This window comes from Schistocerca nitens, chromosome 1, assembly GCF_023898315.1.
Source record: "Schistocerca nitens isolate TAMUIC-IGC-003100 chromosome 1, iqSchNite1.1, whole genome shotgun sequence".
Taxonomy (NCBI): Eukaryota; Metazoa; Arthropoda; class Insecta; order Orthoptera; family Acrididae; genus Schistocerca; species Schistocerca nitens.
In genome coordinates, this window is record NC_064614.1 from 204,895,403 (window position 1) to 204,906,042 (window position 10,640).

A 10,640-nucleotide genomic window follows, 5' to 3' on the forward strand; every position below is an offset into this window, starting at 1 on the left:
AAATGTGACTGTAAATAGTTTTCTCTGTGGGGTAAAAGGTAGTATTCATTTGACCTGGCATGTGTGTCCCAGTGAAATTGATTTCAACAAATCTGTCTAGATCCAACTTAATGACTTTGAGAGATGTCATGCCACTGAGTACTAAGTTTTTGATTTCCTTTACAAGTGAAGGATGTATGTACCCACTTGCTTCAACACTTTCAGTAGCATGTGTGTGTGCACTTGCTGGGGAAGCAGTCAAATAATAACAGATAGCTCTTAGGCGGGCATGGCAATGCCAAATCTTTCTGTAGACTTGCAAGAACCTGTAAGACAAAAATGTATCAATTATTTAATTAAGAGCATTAAAAACAATAGATTTTAAAGTATACCGTCAACTGATCATGTAAAATTTTCTCCAAGCAGAACCCAAACTGGATACTTACTTTTGCCTTGGTATCCCTGTGTTCAGTTTCTGAGTGCATACTGTAATCAGGATACACCCTTATACACTTCATATTTAAAGTTGCTGGGCAGTTAGAATTTCTAGTATCCATGATCCTCAATCTCTTACGAGGAGTCACATGGTCTTCCTAAAGAGGGTAAAGAACTACTATAAAATTTATTTAATAAACTTTCCCTGTAACGAACTTGTTTTATGGAAAGTAAGTATATCTTAACACAGCATGATATTACCAAGTGCTCAGGTACACTAGACTCTTTACTTTTATAGTATTTTGGCCCCAAAACACAGTGCCTCGACCACACACTCTCCACTGCAAATGCACAACCAAAAAAGGGGATAGGGACATGTCCCTGCATTTGCTTGAAGAAATGCTTTGTTTTACCTGGAACAGTTAATATATTTCTCACAGACAAAAAAAACATTGTTATTGTTAAATAATTCACATATGTTATTTTAATTAACTAAATACAATGTGAGAAAACATTTCATTCATTTGACAGGTATTGTCAAAGTTCTGAACTGATGGAAGCAGATTATCTATCTACTTTACATAGTACTGGAGCAAACTTTTACAGGATGTCACACCTATTGTATCTAGCAAAGAAATGGAACTGTCTGCCATGTGCAATGAGGATACCATACTGATTTCGGGCAACTGAAGTGCTTTATTGTGGTTCCAATAAATGTGGAATTAATATTCTTTGTAAACAAAGGAGATGTGAAGAACACTTATGTAGAAAAATGTAATTACTATAAATGTGGAATTACAAAAAATAAACTTAACTAGGAGACAATAAAGCTAAACATGCCTGTCAATAGGTTTAATGAGCTGACTACTGTTTTACATATCAACACCACAATTATCGAAAACCATAGAAACCATTTCAACATATTTGTTAGTTGGCATCTGTCACTTGTTGCTAAAGTGTTGGCACACCGGCTGCTACTGTATTATAGGCAACAAACAGAGCAGGTCACTCAGCAAGTGCTGTTCAATTTAATTTTCATGTTAAAAAAAGTAGGTTTAGCTCAATAGAGGCAGAGCACAGGTTGGGATTACGAAAGGATGGGAGACGTATACATGTAACTCTGGACAGTTTTGGAAGTGGCCATTATGAAATAACATGAATATGACATGCTCTGCTGACAACTGGTTTTGGAGTGACCAATGGCATAACTGTGGCAGATACGACATTTTATAGCCCAGAATTTAAACTCATTTGATAACCTAACCATAACATGATGTGCAATATATCCTAGAAAATGGCATTCAGCATTCTACAGAAGAACTGTTAATCGTACTTTGTTCACAACAATTAATACACTGACCACGGGCAGTCGCAGCAGAGCCTCACACCTAATGCTGTTGCCTGGCCTGGCTTGATGGTGAAACATCCAACACTAAGCATGTGGCAGGAAACTAGCTGAAGCTATTCTCTATAAGCAAACTCAAGGGGAAAAAAAATATTGTATTTCAATGCTAAAAGCAAACTAATTTCTTCCTTTCATTAATTATGGCACCTGAAACTGTCCTCACACAAGCTGCATGGACTGCCAAATTACCAACTAATGAGCAGTCCTGGTTTGTATTAAGTTACAGGTTATAGGTGACAAGCTGATTTCAAATGAAATAATGATATGAAGAAGAAATATAAGGAATTAAAAAGTAAATACAATGTCGAAAATGACACAGCAGAGTGTTAGAAATAAAACTGCATCCAAACCTATTAACTAAATAAAAATAATGAAGTAATTTTGATAATATTTTGGTATAAAAAATATGAAAGAATCTGTCAAGACTCAAATCCACAACTTTATATGGATCAGGAATGTTTCTTATCCGTTGCACTATGCCACCACTCTACATTACACTAATGTAAGATTATTTGGTCCCAACGATCATGTGCTACCTTCAACCAGATCAGCCTTTCACATTATGTTACGATGTGAAAGCTAGCTCTAGCACCATAAAGATATTGTAAGGATACGTAGTTATGCCTACTGTCTGAAAATGTTGTTTAAGGCCAATCTTGTTGAAGGCAGCAAATGATTGCATGGCGTTCAAACACATCAAGAAAGGAAGTCAGACAAGAAAATGGAAGTGGATTTATCAGCTGTTGTGGCAGTCAGGAAATGGTGAACAGAGATAGTTTGGACCTGACGCATTCAGCACTCTGGAGGAAACCAGCTCCGACAGGAATTGTCAACCAACTAATAATTTTAACCAGCCTATTATCAAATGCAAGTGTGTAAAAATTACTGAGTGTATGGCTGTGAAAATGGATAAATGACAAATAAGTCAACACAGAGGAAAATAATTAATACAATTCTGCCTTGCATATCAACTATTAACAATAACAAAAACAGTCAATTCCATCAATTGTTAGTGCAGCTTAGAAAGAAATGTCCATTTAAAGTAGCCTATATATACTATCCCTAATTCCAGCAAACTAAGTTCTTCCTTCAAGTATACATATATGAACTAAAATGGTAAACCACAGAAAGTAATTAATGCAGCAGTTCACTTACTTTTCATAACATCTGAAGAAGGCTCTTTAAAACGACTACTTCTAACGCAGTATGAAAACCCCACAGTTTTCAGCTGATCGAGAAGTGTTTCCACCTGAGAATAAAGTGACCAGTAGCATAAACTGAGGGTAACTACACTTAAGGTTAACTGGGACACATGAATGAAGAGGGAAATTTTAGGCTTTACAAAATTCAGTTATTTAATGTTCACAGCCTTTCATCACATCTGATGTTTTTGACAGCTAAAGTAAGTAAGTGTTATGTTATTAATCATGGATGAGTTAACAAAATTGGGAGTTCATTTGTTTGCTCTTTTGCTTTTATTCCATTGTTATTCACTGACCACAAATTATGTTACTGTTGACTTCAGTTAAAATTGTGATCATAAAATGTTCTTTCAGTTGTGATTATGATGATGAAAAATATTTTCCAAGTGCACATGAAGTTTAATGACCTAGTTTTGGGGTTAACTGATCAGTGCTTCAGTTAACCTCATTTCAAGCACGCCTTGCCTTATGTCAACAAAAGCTTTATTAAGCATAATAATTATGCATACTATGAATTCCAGGTTGTATATACTAAGAATAAGACAATCACCAATCAAAACTATCCAGTACAACTGATGAAAGTTGAAACTGGTTAATACATCCATGAAAATTTTTTTGTAAAAATTACAAAATGATTTCTCTCCTATAATTGAAAAATATCAGTTTTCAGCTGTCAAACTCTTAACAAAAGTGGATGAAAGACCTCTGACTACATTACTTCAATACAACGTCCATTAAGCTTAATCACAAAATCTGCAAGCATCTTGGTACATTAATTTGCAAAGGGATTGAAATCTGTGACAAAGACCTGGGAAAGAGAGCATGATACGACGAATTGCTCACAGAATTCATGAAACTTCCATCACGTACATGAGACACTCCCCTCAAGGACCACAACTTATGATTCTGCATAATCATCATATGAAAAAAAAACAGCATAATTTTGCATACTCTGCCACATCATACAAGCCATAAGCTATGACTTCTTGTCTTGAAGTCTTACTTAAGTTATTGTATGATACAGGAAATTATCTAATGACAAATAGAGCAAAAACAATCACGATCTGGGCTGGTTAGCCAGAATTCCTCCTTATCACCAACAGAAATAATACAGCACTTTTAAGGCTTATTTGACTGATACACTCCAAACTTAAAAATAATTTGCCATCTATTTCTACTACTGGTATTCCTGACAAGGTTATAGATGCAGACCTCAACATTTCTCCTCCTCGAGAAGTCAACACTATCCAGTAGAAGAACTGAGATAATATCTCCAGAAGACATTTTGCCTCATCCCAAGTCCTATGTTGTGAGACGAAAAACTAAGAAAAATAAATAAATGACTTAATAACTCACTCCCATCATCATTATCTCCAGTAAAAGCCAGATCAATAGAAGAAATTAAAATAAAATCTAGCAGGGCAATAAGAAGAGTGTAGATGTGAAAGAACACCTGTAAGAGAAGTTTAACTTTGAGGGCTTCAAAGTGTCATAACGTTCTATACCCTATGAGGACCCATATTCACCAACGAGTATTTCTAAAGACTAAAACAGCTTACATTATCATCAAAATTTCAGTGTGGTGCTGAGAAAATTTTAGATCCTGACAGACTTTGTCTACCAATATAATCCAGGAATCCCAATAGAGTTCCAACATTATCCACACATACTTAAGCAGCCACCTAAGCAGTGGTAATAATTGAAACATCGTAACATGTATTAATTAAGTGGACAGTTATTACTGAGCAATGGTATCCTGAACAAAAAGCTCTCACTCAGCATCCATCAACAATACACCTTTGCTCAGAATTCAGTAGGGAGGCCCAACGTGGTCATGTTGCAACATTTGCATAAAGTGGCATTCATTACAGTGCTATTGATGAAAACAGTTGTTTCATAGTTGATGTCACTGACCTTGCTGAAACTTTGGTGAGAAACTAAGGATCTTACAGTCATTTGAATTACAGAGCTCCATATCCCTGCATAGACAGTTTTCTAGTTAATCTCTGAATTCAGTACCTCAATGAAATTCAGCTCAGTGCCAGCACAAAGAAAACAGCAGTAATGGATTTTTGCAATTATGCACTGGAGCTGATATTGCAATTAGAAAGAACTACGTAAAATTCCTGTGAAAATGCAGGATACATTTATGTGGAATACAGAGCCCACGCTCTGGCAATGACATTAGCTGCAAATATACTGCTTTTTATTTTCCTTTTGCATGATTGTTCCCAGGCCCTGAGCCCCATTTTCATGTGTGTGTCTTCTAAATTATGCCATTTACTCGAGACGACGTTTGCGCTTGAGCTGCTGCAATGTTCAGTTTCTCTTACTGTAATACATAGATGACGAACTCACAAACGGCGAATTTTGAAACAAAGTTGCCATTAACTCCCTAAACACCGATCATTAATTACAATATTCCACGTGTATATGTTACAGTAAAGGTAATGTAACAAAGCAGCACCTCACAACGAAAACAAAGAAAAAACTGCATAATACATAAAAAACTCACTTAAAAATTGGAATCAGATCGCGGAAAGCGACATATAAAATTTATTAAAATGAAATCTTAACTGGCAGCAGAAAAAAAGTTATTTTCTAAGGCGCATATTTTTGCCAGCCAATTCTAACATAAAATTATTATTACCTCCTCCAACACTCTGAAATCTTTCAGAGCGTCACGAAAGATGTTTTCATACACCTGAGACATTTTGCTCGATAGCGAAAACACAACCACTCAAGATACACGGTCAGTATGACAGTGCAGAACAAAGCAGACGCTTTTCCCACTAACTCGATTCGACCACAGATCTCGATCAGTCGACAAGTGTGCAGCGCGTTTGCGTACACGTCGTTTTGACGTCACTTCCGAGTGGTTTTGGACCACAATGATGTGTCTGTTAGGCTTCCCGTCTGTTAGGCTTCCCTTCTGTGTATTTTTTCCCCTTGGTGGTCTTGTCCCCAGCGGCAAAGAGATGTTAATTCATTAGCAACTGAAGGTCAAAGATAACACAGGTGCAGCCAGAAGTTTTTCACCACTATCCAATTAGAATCGTCTTCTGTAACAATGATGTCATTGTTATCTTAGTTATGTTTTCACATTATGGTGACTCGTCGAATTTTGAGCACATTGTAATAGTGTGGACATTGACTCTCCCTAAGAATATCGACTGGCATTTAGTAAAGGTTTTTAATTACAATAATAAAGAACGTTCCTGAAAAACTTTTATTTATATTGCAGATTGAGTAATAATATGTATCACTACCAAAGAACATTTCAAGCAACAATTACAAAACGGAATACAGTTTCACATTAATATAATACAAAAATCAAAGTTGTCTGTAATGAAGAAGTAAGTTGAATTAGCGCAGTCATTGTTTTGAAGAACCTGGCACTGCACTCACTGCCTCCAATTCATTATAAACAAGCTCTTGTATTTTAAGTTTCACAAACATTTGCCGCTGAACTGGAAGGGAGTTTATTGCACTCCTAAGACTCATGAGGAAGTGGTATGTATCATCGTTTTGGGTCATGTCTTAAGTGCCTTCATCACAGCTAATTTGTCCTTTTCGAGCTTTAAAAATTCTTCTTCAATATTTGGCCCACTACTTCTCTTTTTTTTTCCTTTGTGATACTGTGCTTGCCAGTGGCGACGTTTCATCAACTGCCACTAATGATGATATATCAGGCTGATCTCGTTCATCTTGTGGACTAGAGTGGTCGTTAGACGAAAATTCTGGAGATAGTTGAGATTGACTTGCTGGTTCTGTTTCTGATGACAACGAACTCTGCTTTGCTCTTGGAATTAAATTATCCCTTAGGAAATGCATGTGTTGGAACCAAGGCCAAGTGGAATTGCGTTTCTGTGGGCTTTTTCCTGGGTCACCTGATATAACGTTACCAAGTTTTTTAAGTTCTGCTCTGTAATTGTCTCTCAGATGTTTCCATTTAGACTTCGCCGTTTTAAGTGAAAGAACAATAAAATGGCGTAAGAAAAGAGTTTCCTTAGTTCCCTACTACCACAGAAGTATGAAAATAGACTAACTACGTAAATGTGTATTATATTCTCTAATAAAACTGTTAAAAAGCATTCCACGTTGCCCCATTTGAGTAGCAAGTTTATCAAGTTGCTTCTCAGGTATATTTCAACTGGGATATCCTATCATGCACTACCATGATAATTGTGAATAAAAATGTCAATTGTATCATTGGTTGTGAAAAAAAGATTGAAAGGCCATATGGTAAGCACGTACTCTTATTATTTTAGCAATGCTGAATGTACCCTGATTTAAAGAAATATTTCAATGCGTCTGACATAGGATTTCCCAAACTGCGTATGATATTTAGATGGGAAACACATACATACCCAGTGTCCTAAACATTCTGGCAACATGTTCTAAAATTACAAAATATGTTATTAAATTGTACTCCAAGCAGTTGCTGGTCACACATTTTTAGGCAGAAATATTGGCGTCTGTACTAAACAGAGTGATGGAGGTCTGTTCAAACAACGTGCTTAGTGTAAAAGGCCTACCAATGGAGAACTTCAAGAAATGTCACATGAATCACCATGTATTTTTGGAAGTTGAGGCTTATCCATTTTTAGAGAATTTGATGATACCTTTTCTTTGCATATAATTGAGCAACAGGAAGAGACTGTACAGAAAAATGCATTCCAGAGCGAGATAGGTTGTTCAGTGCACATCCGATAATATGAAAGATCCATGGAAACCACTGAAGAAGGAAACTAAAATACCCATTGACATTGCTGATCAAATATCTAAGTGCATTTGCCCTTTTAATATCGTCATCGATAGAGGAGGATGCATCATTGAAACTGAACAGTTTTCTAACAATGCTGGTATGCAAGCTGCTGGTACCACAATCAACAGACATTCTACATTATGTTCGAAGGCAGTCAGAAACTCGTTCGTTGAACATTTATTTACAAATAGAAATTAAAACATTGCAATAATCCACAACAAAATAGCTCATAATATATACTAATTTATTACATTATATCTGCATATCGGTTCATTATAAATAAAAAAATTAAGAATAAAGAAAGAATTTGTTTTCATGCCTACCATCTGAACAGCACTCCTGTGCCACTTCATTCCATAAACTGGAAATTACGTCACGGTTGTGGTATTCGCCCAGCCTCTGGTCCCAAATAGCTGGGCGCAGCTTAACTTCATTTATAAGTTGCTCCACATCCATGATGACAAGAGCAGTATGAAGCACGTAACAAAGAACAATGATGTTGACCTGCTACTGCCTGACTGCAACTGGATCGAATGGCTTTCAGGGAGTCCCCACCACCTCCAAACCCTCTCCCCACCATGCACGCACGCCATACACACATGAACCCAATAAAAAACCTAAATGTATCGTCTGTATGTGCGCGCGATTGCGCACATGTACAGGTAGAAGTGTCAATGACATAGGTCTGATAAAATTTGGTGTAAAACTAATCACAAAAACAAACTGGAGATTTGTGATACGTTTACTGCAGAAACTGAAGCGCAATTCTGCAGTCTCGTTGTCTACTTTGTCAGAAAAAATAATGGAGAGTTAATGTAACTACTGTACATCGACACAGATGTGCGTTTCATTGTTCTTCATTGTTTTTTTTTTTCTTCCTTGGCGGGCTGCTCTGCACTGTCAAGGTAATCACCACTCTTTGGCTAAATGGCTGTCAGCTGCCGGAGGCCAAATAAATAAATTTAAAAAAATCCCCACCCTTCCACAGCTGACAAGCAAGTCAGTAGAAAACGCAGCTGCAGCCAACAGCTGCTCGCCTTTAGCCAGTCTGTGCTGTTTTGTAGAACAATGTCTCCACTCTTTTATTCGTATTGTTTTGAATCTGCTGTAACTCGTCGAGTTTTGAAGTACAGAAAAACTAGGAGATTATGGATTAATCCCATAAATAGCGACAGACATTTAGGAGAGTTTTTTTCTTTACATGAAGAACTTAAAAACTATCCTGAAAATTTTTAGTAATATTACAGAATGAGTCATAATACATTTCAGTATGTGCTGCAGAACATTCAAGACAAAATTTCGAAACAGAACACAAATTTTCGCAGAAGTATAACAGCAGAAGAAAAATTGTGTATAACGATAAGGTAAGATTCGTTAGTACACCCTTTTTGGTCTGCAGTAGAACTTTGTACAGCATTCACTACCTCCAATTAATTGTAGTCATGCTTTTGTATTTTAAATTTCACAAATGCCTACCTCTGAGGCGAAGAGAGTTTATGGGACTCCTGAGAATCATTAGGAAGTGATTAGCTTCGTCATTTTGGGTAATGTCTTGCTGTGTCTTCAACGAAGATGCAGCAATTATAGATTGATGCAGCGCTTGGCAATGGTGATAGTTCATCATGTGGATCCACTGATGACCTCACAGAATTCTTTTCAATACCTTGTAAGATAGGCAGATTGATAGGTGAAGAGTTTTGAGATAATGCCCTTTGACTCAGTGGTTCTATTTCCACTGATAAGGAATTGTGCATAGCTCTTGGAACTTAGGAAAATCATATGACAGAACAAAGCCTGAGTGGAATTGAATTTTAATATACTATTTCCTGGATCACATGATCTATTTTGCCAAGTTATACAAGTTAACCTCTGTAACTGTCTCTCAGCCTAACGCTTCGATTTCCTTATTTTAATTGAAAGAAGGGTGCAAGAAAATGTTTCTTTAATTATTTATTGTCGTATAACTGTGAAATGACATGGACTAAGTAAATATCTACTGTGCAAACAAAACTGTAAAAACTTCGCCCAACACCACACTTGAGTAACACATTTTACGATTTTTTTTGCTCAGATATATGTCCACTGGCATCTCCTTTCATGCAATGCATACGAGATGGGGATTTCCAAACTGTGTCGGATGTATAGACGGGAAGCACATACGTGTCCAATGTCCTAAACTTTGTGGCAGCATGTTTTACAATTACAAACAGTATTATTCGATTGTACTCCAAGCAGTTGCTGACGCAAATTACAAATTTATAGCTGTAGATGTTGGTGCCTACGGTAAACAGTCTGATGCAGGCGTGTTTAAAGAAAGCATGTTATATAAGAAACTTACAGATGGGGAGCTGTTATTACCGCCACCAATAAGACTTGAAGGAATGTGTCAGGAACTATCGTACGTCATTTCGGGAGATGAAGCTTACCCCTTATTAGAGAATCTGATGAGACCTTTTCCTCGCAGAAATTTTGACAACGAAAAGATTCTATACAATGATATGCATTCCAGAGCAAGAAAAGTTGTTTAATGTGCATTTGGTATAATGACCAATAAATGGAGACTACTGAGGAAGGTAACTGAAACATCTATTTACGTAGCTGATCACATAGTCAAGTGCATTTGTCTGCTTCATAATATTGTCATTGACAGAGAAGGATGCAATGTTGAAGCTGAAAAGTTTTGTAACAATGCTGATATGCAGACAGCCGGTGCCACATTCAACAGAAATTCCACATTATGTTCGAAAACTGTCGGGAACACTTTTGTTGAATATTTCGTTAAAAATTCAACTTAAAATAATTAAAAACCCTTTCAACAATAAATTTTGGAATTGAAAGTACTTAGCTATTT

General features: G+C 36.6%; 1 long non-coding RNA gene across 1 annotated transcript; it reads right to left on the minus strand.

Moving 5' to 3' along the window:
- Positions 1-523: 523 nt before the first annotated feature.
- LOC126235112 (uncharacterized) lies at positions 524-3,070 on the minus strand. Its single transcript, XR_007544789.1, has 3 exons — positions 2,975-3,070; positions 676-827; positions 524-572 (listed from the first exon to the last, which is right to left on the minus strand). It is a non-coding gene; the product is annotated as an uncharacterized LOC126235112 (long non-coding RNA).
- Between the last annotated feature and the right edge of the window lie 7,570 nt (positions 3,071-10,640).